This window comes from Aotus nancymaae, unplaced genomic scaffold (assembly GCF_030222135.1).
Source record: "Aotus nancymaae isolate 86718 unplaced genomic scaffold, 86718_ANA_hifiasm-v0.15.2.pri h1tg000064l_0, whole genome shotgun sequence".
Lineage (NCBI taxonomy): Eukaryota > Metazoa > Chordata > Mammalia > Primates > Aotidae > Aotus > Aotus nancymaae.
This window is the reverse complement of record NW_026988478.1, coordinates 13,802,761-13,816,543: the sequence shown is the minus strand read 5'-3', so window position 1 is coordinate 13,816,543 and position 13,783 is coordinate 13,802,761.

The window sequence follows — 13,783 nt, the reverse complement described above, 5'->3', positions numbered from 1 at the left end:
GATTGCTTCGGTAATGGCAGACTGCCTCAGTAATGACGGACTGCTTCAGTAATGATGGACTGCCTCGGTAGTGGCAAACTGCCTCGGTAGTGGCGGACTGCCTCAGTAATGGCTGACACCCTCCCACCACTGAGCTGTAACCATCCCAGGTCCAGCTGTGCTTGCTGCAAAACTCTCAATCGAGGGCATTTCAGATTGCTGGTCTTTGTAGGGGTGGGACCTGCTGAGCCAGATCACCTGGCTCCCTGTTTCAGCCCCCTTTATTTCAGTTGAATGGGCAGCTCTGTAGTTCAGGCATTCCTGGCACCAGTTGAAGCGACCACCCATATTTGTGTGAGTTTTTGTATGGAAACCTGCAACCCCAGCTGAAACAACCATGCTGGAAACTCACAGTGCTTTTCAGCCTGGGAATATCCTGATCTGTGGGCAGTAAAAACTCATTTGGAAATGCAGTGATCACTCACCCTCTGCATTGTTCTTGCTGGGAACTGCACTCCAGAGCTCTTCTTATTCAGCCATCTTGGATCCCAACCTTGGTTTTTGTTTTGTTTTTGTATCTGTCTGGTTTTTGTACACACATAACAGTAGCTTCATAAAATTATTTTTGAAATGCTTCCACCTATGCTACTTTCTGAAGCAGATTATGTAGAATTGATTTTAATTAGGGTTTAAACACTGGGTATGATTCTTCAGGGAAACCATGTGGTTTTAGAGATTTAGTTTTTGGGAGTTTATAACTATGAATTCAACTCCTTAAGAATTCAAACAGAACTACCGAAATTGTCTTTTTCTTATTGGGAGAGTTGTGGTTGTTGGTATTTTTCTTTTTCTTTTCTTTTTTTAAGAAGAAAAAAAGGAAGAAAGAAAGAGAGAAAGAAAAAAAAAGAATGACGAAGAGGGAGAAAAAGGAAGAGAAAGAGGGAGAGAGAATGGGAGTATTGCTTTATTGCCCAGGCTAGAATGCAGTCTAAAAATGGGAATTGAAAACCTCTTTTATGCCAATAATTGTGCTTAACAATGGAGACAGGAAGGAATAAGGGAAGAAAATAACAAACAAGCAGCGAACCAATATTTCATTTAAACCTATGAAATGCTATGCAATTATTGAGGAGTGATTTACTTCCAATTATGTGGTCACTTTTGGAATAGGTGTGATATGGAAGAATGTGTGTTTTGTGTATTTGAAGTGGAGAGTTCTATAAATGTTTATTAAGTTTACTTGTTCTGCGTCCAAGTTCAAGTCCTGGATGTCCTTGTTAATTTTCTATCTTGTTGATCAGTCTAATATTGCTTATGTATCTGGGTGCTCCTGTATTGGGTGCATATATATTTAGGATTGCTAGCTCTTCTTGTTGCATTGATCCTTTTACCCATTATTTAGGATCATTAGCTCTTCTTGTTGCATTAATCCTTTTACCATTATGTAATGTCCTTCTTTGCCTCTTTTGATCTTTGTTGATTTAAAGTCTATTTTATCAGAGATGAGAATTGCAACTCCTGCTTTTTATTTATTTATTTATTTTTGCTCTCCATTTGGTTGGTGAATCTTCCTCCATCCCTTTGTTTCTTTGTGTATCGTTGCATGTGAGATGGGTCTGGATACAGCACACCGATGGGTTTTGGCTTCTTATCCAGTTAATAATATATATGAGTTTAATACTGCTATTTGATGCTAGCTGGCTGTTTTGCCCATTAGTTGATGTAAGTTCTTCATTATGTTAATGCTGTTTACTTTTTGATATATTTTTGGAAAGGTTGATACTGGTTGTTCCTTTATATGTGTAGTGCTTCTTTCAGAAGCTCTTGTAAAGCAGGCCTGGTGATGGTGCAATCTCTAAGTACTTGCTTGTTCACAAAAGATTTTATTTTTCCTTTGCTTGTGAAGCTTAGTTTGGCTGGATATGAAATTCTGGGTTGAAAGTTCTTTTCTTTAAGGATGTTGAATATTGGCCCCCACTCTTTTCTGGCTTGTAGGGTTTCTGCTGAGAGATCTGCTGTACGTCTGATAGGCTTCCCTTTGTGGGTAACCTGACCTTTCTCTCTGGCTGCTCTTAGTATTTTCTCCTTCATTTCAACCCTAATGAATCTGATGATTATGTGCCTTGGGGTTGGTCTTCTTGAGGAATATCTTTGTGGTGTTCTCTGTATTACCTGGAGTTGAATATTGTCCTGCCTTACTAGGTTGGGAAAGTTTTCCTGAATAATATCCTGAAGAGTATTTCCCAATTGGATTCATTCTCTTTGTCACATTCAGGTACACCTATCAAACGTAGATTAGGTCTTTTCACATAGTCCCATATTTCTTGGACACTTTGCTCATTCCTTTTTATCCTTTTTTCTCTAATCTTGACTTCTCATTTTATTTCATTAAGTTGGTCTTCGACCTCTGATATCCTTTCTTCTGCTTGATCAATCGACTGTTAAAACTTGTGCATACTTTGCGAAGTTCTCATGTTGTGTTTTTCAGCTCCATTAATTCACTTATATTCCTCTCTAAATTGTCTATTCTCATTAGGATTTTGTCAAACCTTTTTTCAAAGTTCTTAATTTCTTTGCATTGGGTTAGAACAAGTTCTTTTAATTCACAGAAGTTTCTTATCATCCACCTTCTGAAGCCTACTTCTGTTAATAGAATGCACTCGTTCTCCATCAGGCCTTGTTCTGTTGCTGATGAGGAACTGTGATCCACTGCAGAGGGAGAAGCATTCTGATTTTGGGTATTCTCAGCCTTTTTACACTGGTTTCTTCCCATCATTGTAAATTTATCCACCTGTCATCTTTATGATTACCGACTTTCAAATTAGGTCTCTGAGTGGACGTCCAACTTGTTGATTCCCAGCGCCAAAATCTGAGCAATCCACTGCGCTGGCCAAAACAGCGGTGTTAAGGTTAATGGTGCTTTTCTGCCCGGGAATCTCTGGTCTAGCTCCCTTCTTGAGTCCATCCTTCAATCAGCTGAATAGGTGACTCTGTCTTCCCGGAGCTCCAAACAACATCAGCCAAAAGGAGACCCAGTCCTGCTCACTCTGAACCAAGAACTGCCACGCCGGCCACAAGAGTTGTGCTGGTGACCCATGGGGCTCCTCAGCTGGGAATCTTCTGGTCCATGAGCAACAAAAATTCATCTGAAAGTGTGGCATCCTCTCATTTTCTGCACTTTCACTGAGAGCTACAATCCTGAGCTGCTAGTGATCAGCCATCTTCTGGTATTTTTCAACGAAGTGATTCATGTCATCAAATTTATGTGTTTAGGGTTATTAATAATATTTCCTTATTAGCTTTTTGATGTCTACAAGGTCTGTAGTGACATCCCTTGTTTTATCCCAATCGATGATCATGTCTACTGTCTTTTTTTGTCAGTGTGATTGTTAATTTTACGTGTCAACTTGGGTAGGCCATAGTACCCAGAAATTTGGTCAAACATTATTGTGGCTATTTCTGGAAAGGTGATTTTGGATGAATTTAATAATTTAATTTTTTCTAAATTTTGGATTCAGTGGTATATGTACATGTTTGTTACATGGGTTATATTGCATAATATTGAGGTTTGGGGTATAGATGGTACCATCCCCCAGGTAGTGAGCATAATACCCAACTGGTAATTTTTCAGCCCATATCCCTCTTCCACCTCTCCCCTCTAGTAGTCCCCAGTGTCTATTATTCCCATCTTTGTATCCATGTGTATTAAATGTTTTGCTCCCACTTAGAGGTAAGAACATGTAGTATTTGGTTTTCTGTTCCTATGATAATTTCCTTAGAATAATGGCCTCCAGCTACATCCTGTTGCTGCAAAAGATATGATTTTATTATTTCTTTTTATTCATTGTATATACGTACCACATTTTCTCTGTCCAGTAAACTAGGGATGAACCCTTAGGTTGATGATAACATGTCCTTGCTTTTGTGAATAGTGCTGCAATGAAAATACGAGTGCATGTGTCTTTTTGGTAGAATGATTTATTTTCCCTTGGTTATATACCCAGCAATGGAATTGCTGGAATGAACAGTAGTTCTGTTTTAAGTTCTTTGAGAAATCTCCAAACTGCTTTCCACAGTGTCTGAACTAATTTGCATTACCACCAGCAGTGTATAAGCATTCCTCTTCACTGCATTGATATTGTTTGACTTTTTAATTAGTCATTCTGACTCATGTGAAGCAATATCTCTTTGTGGCTTTGATTTGCATTTCTCTAACGATTTGTAATGTTGAGAAGTTTTTGATATGTTTCTTGACCACTTGTCCATCTTCTTTTGAGAAGTGTCTGTTCATGTTCTTTGTCCATTTTAAATTTGTTTTGTTTTGTTTTGTTTGTTTTGGGTTTTTTTGCTTGTTGATTTAAGTTCCTTGTAGATTCTGGATATTAGACCGTTTCCAGAGGCATGGTTTATGAATATTTTCTTCCATTCTGTGGGTGTTTACTCTGTTGATTATTTTGCTGGGTAGAAATTCTTTAGTCTTAGTCCCTACTTGTCCATTTTTGTTTTTGTTGCAATTCCTTTTGGGGACTCAGTCATAAATTCTTGGCCAAACGTGACATTGAAAAGGGTATTTCCCAGACTTTCTTCTAAGATTTTTATAGTTTGAAGTCTTACACTAAAATCTTTAATCCATCTAGAGTCAATTTTTGTATATGACGAAATGTAGCAGTCTAGTTTCATTCGTCTGTATATGGTTAGCCAGGTTTCCTAGCATCACTTATTGAATCGGGAATTCTTTCCCCAATGCTTATTTTTGTCAACTTTGTCAAAGATCAGATAGCTATAGTTGTGTGACTTTATTTCTGAATTCTCTAACCTGTTCCATTGGTCTATGTGTCTGTTTTGTACCAGGACAATGCTATTTTGGTTACTGTAGCCTTTAGTATAATCTAAAGTTCAGTAATGTGATGCCTCTGGCTTTATTCTTTTTGCTTAAGATTTCTTTGGCTACTCAGGCTCTTCTATTGTTCCATAGGAATTCTAGAGTAGATTTTTCTACTGTGAAAAATGGCATTGGTATTTGAATAGGGATACCATTGAATCTGTATATTGCTTTAGCTAGTATGGCCATTTTAACAATATTCACTCTTCTAATCCATGAGCATAGAATATTTTTCCATTTATTTGTGCCAAATGTAACTTCTTTCAGCAGCATCTCACAGTTTTCCTTGTAAAGATATTTTACCTCCTCAGTTAGATGCATTCCTAAGTATTTCACTTTTTGTGGCATTACTGTAAGTGGGATTGCATTCTTGATTCAGCTCTTAGCTAGAATATTATTGGTGTAGAGAAATGCTACTGATTTTTGTACAATAACTTTGTACTCTGAATCTTTATTGAAGTCATTTTTCAGTTCCAGGAGCCTTTTGCCAGAGTCATTAAGGTTTTCCAGGCATACAATAATGTTATCAGCAAACAGAGATAGTCTAACTTCTTCTTTTCCTATTTGGATGCCTTTTATTTCTTTCTCTTGCCTGATTGCTCTTGCTAGAACTTCCAGTACTCTGTTGAATAGGAGTGGTGAGAGTGGGCATTCTCCTTTTGTTCTAGTTCCCAAGAAGAATGCTTCCAGTTTTTGCCATTTCAGTATGATGTGGCTGTGGGTTTGTCATAGATGGCTCTTGTTATTTTGAAGTATGCTCCTTCTATGCCTAGCCTGTTGAGGGTTTTTATCATGATGGGATGTTAGATTTTATCAAAAGCTTTTTCCATATCTGTTGAGATGATGATATGGTTTTTGTTTCTGATTCTGTTTATGTGATGAATCACATTTTCTGATTTGTGTATATTGAACAAACCTTGCATTCCAGGAGTAAAGTCTATTTGATTGTGGTGAATTAACATTTTGATGTGCTGTTGGATTCAGCTGGCTAGGTTTTTGTTTTTTTCTTTTGAGGATTTCTGTGTCATGTTCATCAAGCATATTGGCCCGAAGTTTTCTTTTCCTGTTGTGTCTCTGTCAGATTTTGGTATCAGGACAATGCTAGTTTCATATGATGAATTAGAGAGGAGCCCTTCTTCCTTGATTTTTTTGAAATAGTTTCAATTAGTACCAGTTATTCTTTGTACATCTGGTATAATTTGGCTGTGTGAATTCATCTGGCCTAGGACTTTTTTAGTTGGTAGGTTTTTTTATTACTAATTTAATTTCAGATCTTAGAGATTAATATTTTAAATTAGTAAATGAGTAAAGTACATTGCCCTTCAGAATGTGAGTGGGCCTCATCCAATCAGCACAAGGTCTGAATAGAACAAAAGACTAATCTATCCTGAGCAAAAGAGGATTCTCCCAGTAGATACTCTTCAGACTTGAACTGCAACATCGGCTCTTTCTTAGGTCTCTAGCCTGCCATCCTACCCTGCAGATTTTGGAGTAGCAAGCCTTCCTGATCATATAAGCCAATGCTCACAAGAGAAATAAAATCTCTCTTTCTCTATTTATATCATTACGTCTTCACATCCTATTGATTCTGTTTCTCTGAAGAACCCAGACAAGTAGAGCTGGTCTTGCTAGAAGTATGTCATTTTTATTTACCTTTTCAAAGAACTATGTCTTTATTTTATTAATTTTCTCTATTGTTTTTCTGGTTTCACCTTCATTGATTTATTCTCTTAGTTTTATTTATTCCTTCCTTCTGTTTCCTTTGGGCTTATTTTGCTCTTCTTTTTCTAGAGTTTGTATAGGAGAGCTTAGATTATTGATTTGAAACTCTCCTTCTCTAGAGTATGCATTTAGTACTATAAGTTTTTTTTTCAGCACATAGTGGTTGTTCCACTAGAAAATATATATACCACAGTCTACTGGTATTGTCACTTCACCAGTTCAAGTGAAATACAGAAAACTTACCTCACTTATGCTCCCCTATTTATTATATAATTATGTTACTTGTTACCTTTACATATATTTAGAACCACATCAGACTGTTACATAATTTTTGCTTCAATCACCAAGCATACTTGAAAAAATTCAAAAAGAGAAAGAATGCTTATTGTTCTTAACCGTATTTTTTGCTAATAATATTTTTTATCTTCCTGATGTTCCAGAACTCCTTCTTTTATTGTTTCCCTTTTCTTCTTCTTTCAGAATTTTAATGACATGAATATTAAGTCTTTTGTATGAGTCCTCCCAATTTGTTCTTCTTTTTTAAGATAGCTATGTCTATTCAGTTTTCCGTAATTTCACGTGAATTTTAAGACTAGCCAGTCTACTTCTGGAAGAAAAACAAAACAAAGCAAAAACACCAGAAGATTTTTATAAGTAAGATATTCAATCTGTAGATTAGTTTGGGGAATGTTGCCATTACAACAATATTAAGTCCATAGACATGGAGACGTGGAATGTTTTTCCACTTAAATAGATTTTCTTTTTGTTTTTTCAATAATGTTTGTAGTTTATAGTGTGCAAATCTTGCATGTTTGTCTTTATATGTTAAGCATCCAGATGATTCTTATTTTATTTGTAAATTGTAAATGATAACCTTTGACTATTAGCAATTAGAAATAAAGTCTTTAGCATGCTAACTTTTCTGCAACCCCTTCTCACCTTCCCCTCTAACTTTGCTGCTTGTGTTATTTCCACATCATTAGAGTAAATACACATATATGCTGTGTGTTAGTGTCATTATTCTAATCACCACATTTATTTTAGTCCCAGTTCCTGTGGTTAAATATATGTAACACACACGGAAGGCATTTTTCAGTTGGATGTAGTCTATTTTTTTCTTTCAGAACCATATTCCCTAGAATTTTGGAAGTTATCATCTAGGTTTATAAGTGAAATGGCCTTATAATTTTATTTCTTATATTTTCATTTGGACTTGACATAACATTTTCAAGGTTATAGTAGCTTATAAATGAGTTCGATGGCTTTCTTATTTATATTTTCTATAATTATCTGCAAAATATAGAGATATTCTATTACTTAATTTTTTTGGTAAAATTATTTTATCATCTCTGATATTTTCCAAGGAAAAGTCTTTGATCTCTATGGCTGCTTTTTGAATGATTATTGGTCTATTTCTTTTCATTCTTTTTCCTCATATCAATTTTGACATTTTCAGAAATCACCCATTTCATCTATGCTTTGAACTGTCTGCATATATTTTTATAATATTTTTATTATTTTAAATCCTGTGCTATCTGTCATTATTTGGCAATTTTTTCTGTACTTTATCTTTCTTTTCTCTCTTCTTGTCTAAACTACATCGGTCTCAGTAGAGGTTTGTCTCTCATAAATCTTTTCAAACCAGTTTTTGACTTTGTTCTGTACTGGAGGCCTTTAGACATAGATTAATAATGCTAATGTTCTCCAGACACTTTAGTTATAAACACTTTTTATAGATATAAGTTCAAAATATAATAAAGCAAATCAATTTTTTTTCACATCTAGATAGTGCTCAAAATCAATGGGGTTTCCATTAAAACCCTAGAAGAAAACCTAGGCAATACCATTTAGGACATAGGCATGGACCAGAACTTCATGACTAAAACACCAAAAGCAATGACAACAAAAGCCAAATAGACAAATGGGATCTAATTAAACTTAAGAGCTTCTGCACAGCAAAAAAAAAAAAAAAAAAACAATCATTAGAGTGAACCAGCAACTAACAGAATGGGAAAAAATTTTTGCAATCTACCCATCTGACAAAGGGCTAATATCCAGAATCCACAAAGAGCTTAAACAAATTTACAAGAAAAAAACAAACAACTCCATCAAAAAGTGGGCAAAGGACATGAACAGACACTTCTCAAAAGAAGACATTTATGCAGACAACAAACATATTGAAAAAGCTCATCATCAATGGCCATTAGAGAAATGCAAATCAAAACCACATTGAGATACTAACTCACACCAGTTAGAGTGGCGACCATTAAAAAATCAGGAGACAACAGATGCTGAAGAGGATGTGAAGAAATAGGAATGCTTTTACACTGTTGGTGGGAGTGTAAATTAGTACAACCATTGTGGAAGACAGTGTAGCGGTTCCTTAAGGATTCAGAAATAGAAATACCATTTGACCCAGCAATCCCATTACTAGGTATATACCCAAAGGATTATAAATTGTTCTATTATAAAGACACATGCACATGTATGTTTATTGCGGCACTTTTCACAATAGCAAAGACTTGGAACCAACCCAAATGCCCATCAATGATAGACAGGATAAACAAAATGTGGCACATATACATCATAGAATACTATGCAGCCATAAAAAGGAATGAGTTCACGTCCTTTGCAGGGATGTGGATAAAGCTGGAAACATCATTCTCAGCAAACTGACACAAGAACAGAAAACCAAACACTGCATGTTCTCACTCATAAGTGGGTGTTGAAGAATAAGAACACATGGACACAGGGAGGGGAACATCACACACCAGGGCCTGTTGAGGGTGGAAGTCTGGGTAGGGATAGCAGTAGGTGGGGGGATAGGGGAGGGATAGCATTAGGAGAAATACCTAATGTAAATGACAGGGTGATGGATGCAGAAAATCATCACAGCACATGTATACCTATGTAACAAACCATAACCTTCTGCACATGTATCCCAGAACTTAAGATATAATAAAAAATATAAATATAAATATAAAAAATAAATAAAAGTTATTTTACCAAAAATAAAAAAAAAATGTGGCACATATACACCATGGAATACTATGCAGCCATAAAAAAGGATGAGTTCATGTCCTTTGCAGGGACATGGATGAAGCTGGAAACCATCATTCTCAGCAAACTAACGCAGGAACAGAAAACCCAACGCTGCATGTTCTCACTCATAAGTGGGAGTTGAACAATGAGAACACATGGATACAGGGAGGGGAACATCATATACCAGGGACTGTCGGGTGGGGAGGGGGGTAGGGGAGGGATAGCATTAGGAGAAATACCTAATGTAGATGATCGGGTGATGGATGCAGCAAACCAACGTGGCACATGTATACCTATGTAACAAACCTGCACGTTCTGTACATGTACCCAAGAACTTAAAGGAAAGGAAGGAAGGTAGGAAGAAAGAAAAAGAAAGAAAGAAAGAAGAAAGAAAAAGAAAGAGAAAGAAAGAAAAGAAAAGAAAAGAATAGAAAGAGAAAGAGTAATTAATGTTGAAAAAAAAACCAGTGGGGTTTCTTTCTTCTTATGACCAGTATTTTTATTTGTCTGGCCCTGTTATACATATTTAATACCTAAATCATGTTATTGTTGTCACAATTATTATGATGGAAAAACCATTAGAACACTCAAAGTGTCTGAGTTGCCCAGGAGTCACCACATCATGACAAACAGCATTCTCCCTAATATAAATCATGTTTCCCAAGAAAACAAAAATATCATGCCCACTTCTATTGATAAAAATGCATGATGTGACAGAACTCCCTATACTTGTTTTGTGGTGGTTGTTGTTAAAAAATAAAGAGAAAGCCAAGTGAACACTTTTAGAAATTTTTCATAGAGGCAAAGAAAGTAAACTTAGAATTACATGATTTAGTGTGGTTTGGTGTTAAAAGTAACCACAGAAATAAAATAGTTCATTGCCCTCATTTTGCAATTGAGAAAGGCTTGACCTGGAGAACTGACATGTACAAGATGATGCAGTGAGAACCAGAACTCTTTCAGACCACTGATTACAGCTTGAGAATGAACTGATTTTTTTCTTACTGGAACACACTAGAAAAGAAGCAAAATTCCCAGAAACTACAAACTTAGTAGTGACGGTAATGATGACAGGAGGATGGAGAATTGAGAATGCAAGATGGGAAACAGAACTTAGAGGAAGAATCCTATAAAGCAACTTCAATAAGGAAAAAATAAATTGGGGAACACTATTTTATTTAAATTATCATATGATAATAAATTTAAACTATTGTTATTCATGTCATTTTTGTAAATCAAAGCCAGAGTTCCCATTTGTATTTTATTACTCATATTGGAATGATTTTTCTCACTGTTAAACCAGTGATATAGGCTGGGCACGGTGGCTCACACCTGTAATCCCAGCACTTTGGGAGGCCAAGGAGGGTGGATCATTTGAGGTCAGGAGTTTGCAACCAGCCTGGCCAACATGGTGAAACTTTGTCTCTACCAAAAAAATATATAAAAATTAGCCAGGTGTGGTGGTGGATCCCTGTAGTCCCAGCTATTCGGGAGGCTGAGGTTGGAGAATTGCTTGAACCCAGGAGGCAGAGGCTACAGTGACCCAAGATCATACCACTGCACTCCAGCCTGGGTAACAGAGTGAGACTTGCCCCCTTCCAAAAAAATGTCTGTAATCCCAGCATCTTGGGAGGCCGAGGTGGGCAGATCACCTGAGGTCAGGAATTTGAGACCAGCCTGGCCAATATGGTAAAACCCCATGTCTACTAAAAATACAAAAATTAGCCATGCATGGTGTCATGTGCCTTGCAGTCCCAGCTACTCAGGAGGCTGACGCAGAAGAATTGCTTGAACCCGGGAGGCAGAGGTTGCAGTGAGCCAAGACTGCATCACTACACTCCAGCCTGGGCAACAGAGCAAGACTCTGTCTCAAAAAAAAAAAAAAAAAAGCCGGGGGGACTGGGTGTGGTGGCTCACGCCTGTAATCCCCACACTTTGGGAGGCCAAGGCGGACGGATCGAAAGGTCAGGAGATCGAGACCATCCCGGTCAACATGGTGAAACCCTGTCTCTACTAAAAATACAAAATTAGCTGGGCATGGTGGTGCATGCCTGTAATCCCAGCTACTCGGGAGGCTGAGGCAGGAGAATTGCTTGAACCTGGGAGGTGGAGGTTGTGGTGAGCCAAGATCTCGCCATTGCACTCCAGCCTGGGCAACAAGAGCAAAACTCCATTTAAAAAAAAAAAAAAAAAAGATATGTTTACCTTCAAATTATCTTTGCAATTATGGAGGATGGGATGCAAGAAAGAAGGCAAACAGAAAACAGGCATCAACATTTCTTTTCCTGGGTAATTCTAACTCATGCCAGCATTTCCTGTCCATCATGTTTGCAATCTAGGAGGAAGAGGAAAAAATATAATATCATTTTATTTAAACTCAGAACCTAATCATCAACAGCCTTTAATCTCTGAAATCAGTACTACTGCCCACATGCTAAATGCCATTATGAAATTTGATTTCCTATATGTAGTAGGCAATGAAACTGTTCTAATTGACACTGATACATATTTGTAATAACTTCTGTAGAAATTAAAAATCAATGCCAATTTCAACTCTCTGGGTAATTTATTGAACAGATTAAAAAAATTCACATAAGTTCAACAGTTGCAAATGGCATAACAACAACAACAACAACAAAATTCTGGCATAGCACTCTCCTGTTCTAAACCCAGAACCAGTCTTCAGGCTACAGGGCTTACCAAGTCCATGGATCAAACTTGCTAGACCCTAAGTTTGCTTCAGAATTTAGGGAGACTCCCAAAATGTTATGGTAAGCAGGAGCACCTCAATAACCTTCACATTTTCTCTATTCACACCCTCAGACCAAATCACCAGCACTATGCTTCACTCTCTTTTCCAAGACCTTTTTGTTCTGCTTTAAAGGAGATACAGCTGAGGATAATGGAGTAAATCTCACTACAATCAAACTAGGCCCCTGTATTCAGACACGACACACTGGGAGGCCAGGTACACTGATCCAAGTTCCAGTAGTTGGCCTTTGATTAGACTATGCTAACCAGAAGAGTCAACATAAATGAAACAATGTGCGTGAATGCAGGGTGTGTTGCGCGCGCGCGCACACACACGGACACACACACACCCCCACTGAGTAATTGGTGAGACAGCTGCTGTTGAGGCTGTTGCAACTTACAGTTGTCATTTAGAGGTAAGAAGTTCCCAGTACCTTTCATCATCTGTGGGAGGGACAGCATTGTCCTGTGGGCACTCAATATCTCCGAGCACCAGGCAGATTGAAAACAAGCCTCTCCTAAAAGGACAGTCAGCCCTCTTTAGTATGTTCACTTCAGCCTTTCCTTCCTAAACTGCTGGCTAGAATTTAACAAGACTTTACAGACAGCAAATGCTGCAGATTAGGAAAGCTGTCAGAGCTATTATTTCCTTTTTCTTTTCCACATTGATTTCATCTGAAACTGAACATATCAGCAATTATGCCTGTCAAATCTTGGATTAAACTTCCTATATAATTTTGAAAGTATTCTCTGTTGTCATCAGGCCATCTGGAGTTGGGTCCTCTGTATGAATTCCCACAGGTATACAATTGTACCAGGGGTCCAAGTCAGGTAGTGTCATTTCCAGGGGTCCAAGCCAAGTAGTAAGCATAAGAAATATATGCTTGTGTTAAAAAGAAGAGAAATAGAGAGGTGAATTGTACAGCAATAGAAATTGTGTTCAGTTGGGTTGGGAAAACCTATGCAAAACTAATGTTTGCTCTAATTTTTATAATATAGATTTGTATTTATGAGTGTGTGCATACATACATAGAGAGAGAGAGAGAGAGACTGCTAGACTATAACAAATAATAGCATGGTAGGATATTACATACTTTTATTTGTTTTCACTTCCCCATCTTTTCTAAGGTTTCTTCAGTAATCTTGCATTAGTTTTCTTATATAAAAAAACTTTTAACTAGCATGAGATGAGCTATAGGAAGAATGTGTGTGGAACATAAATCTCCTTATATAGGGCCAGAAAACCCAACTGTATATAAACAGAAGGAAATGTACAATTGTATGTAAGTAAACATACACAGAGCTCGGAAAAATAGAGTTGAGCCTGTGAAAATAACAGAGCTGGAATTGCCTCCCCAGAATATTTATATACACCCACAAAGATATTTATATAAACTCATGGTCTAA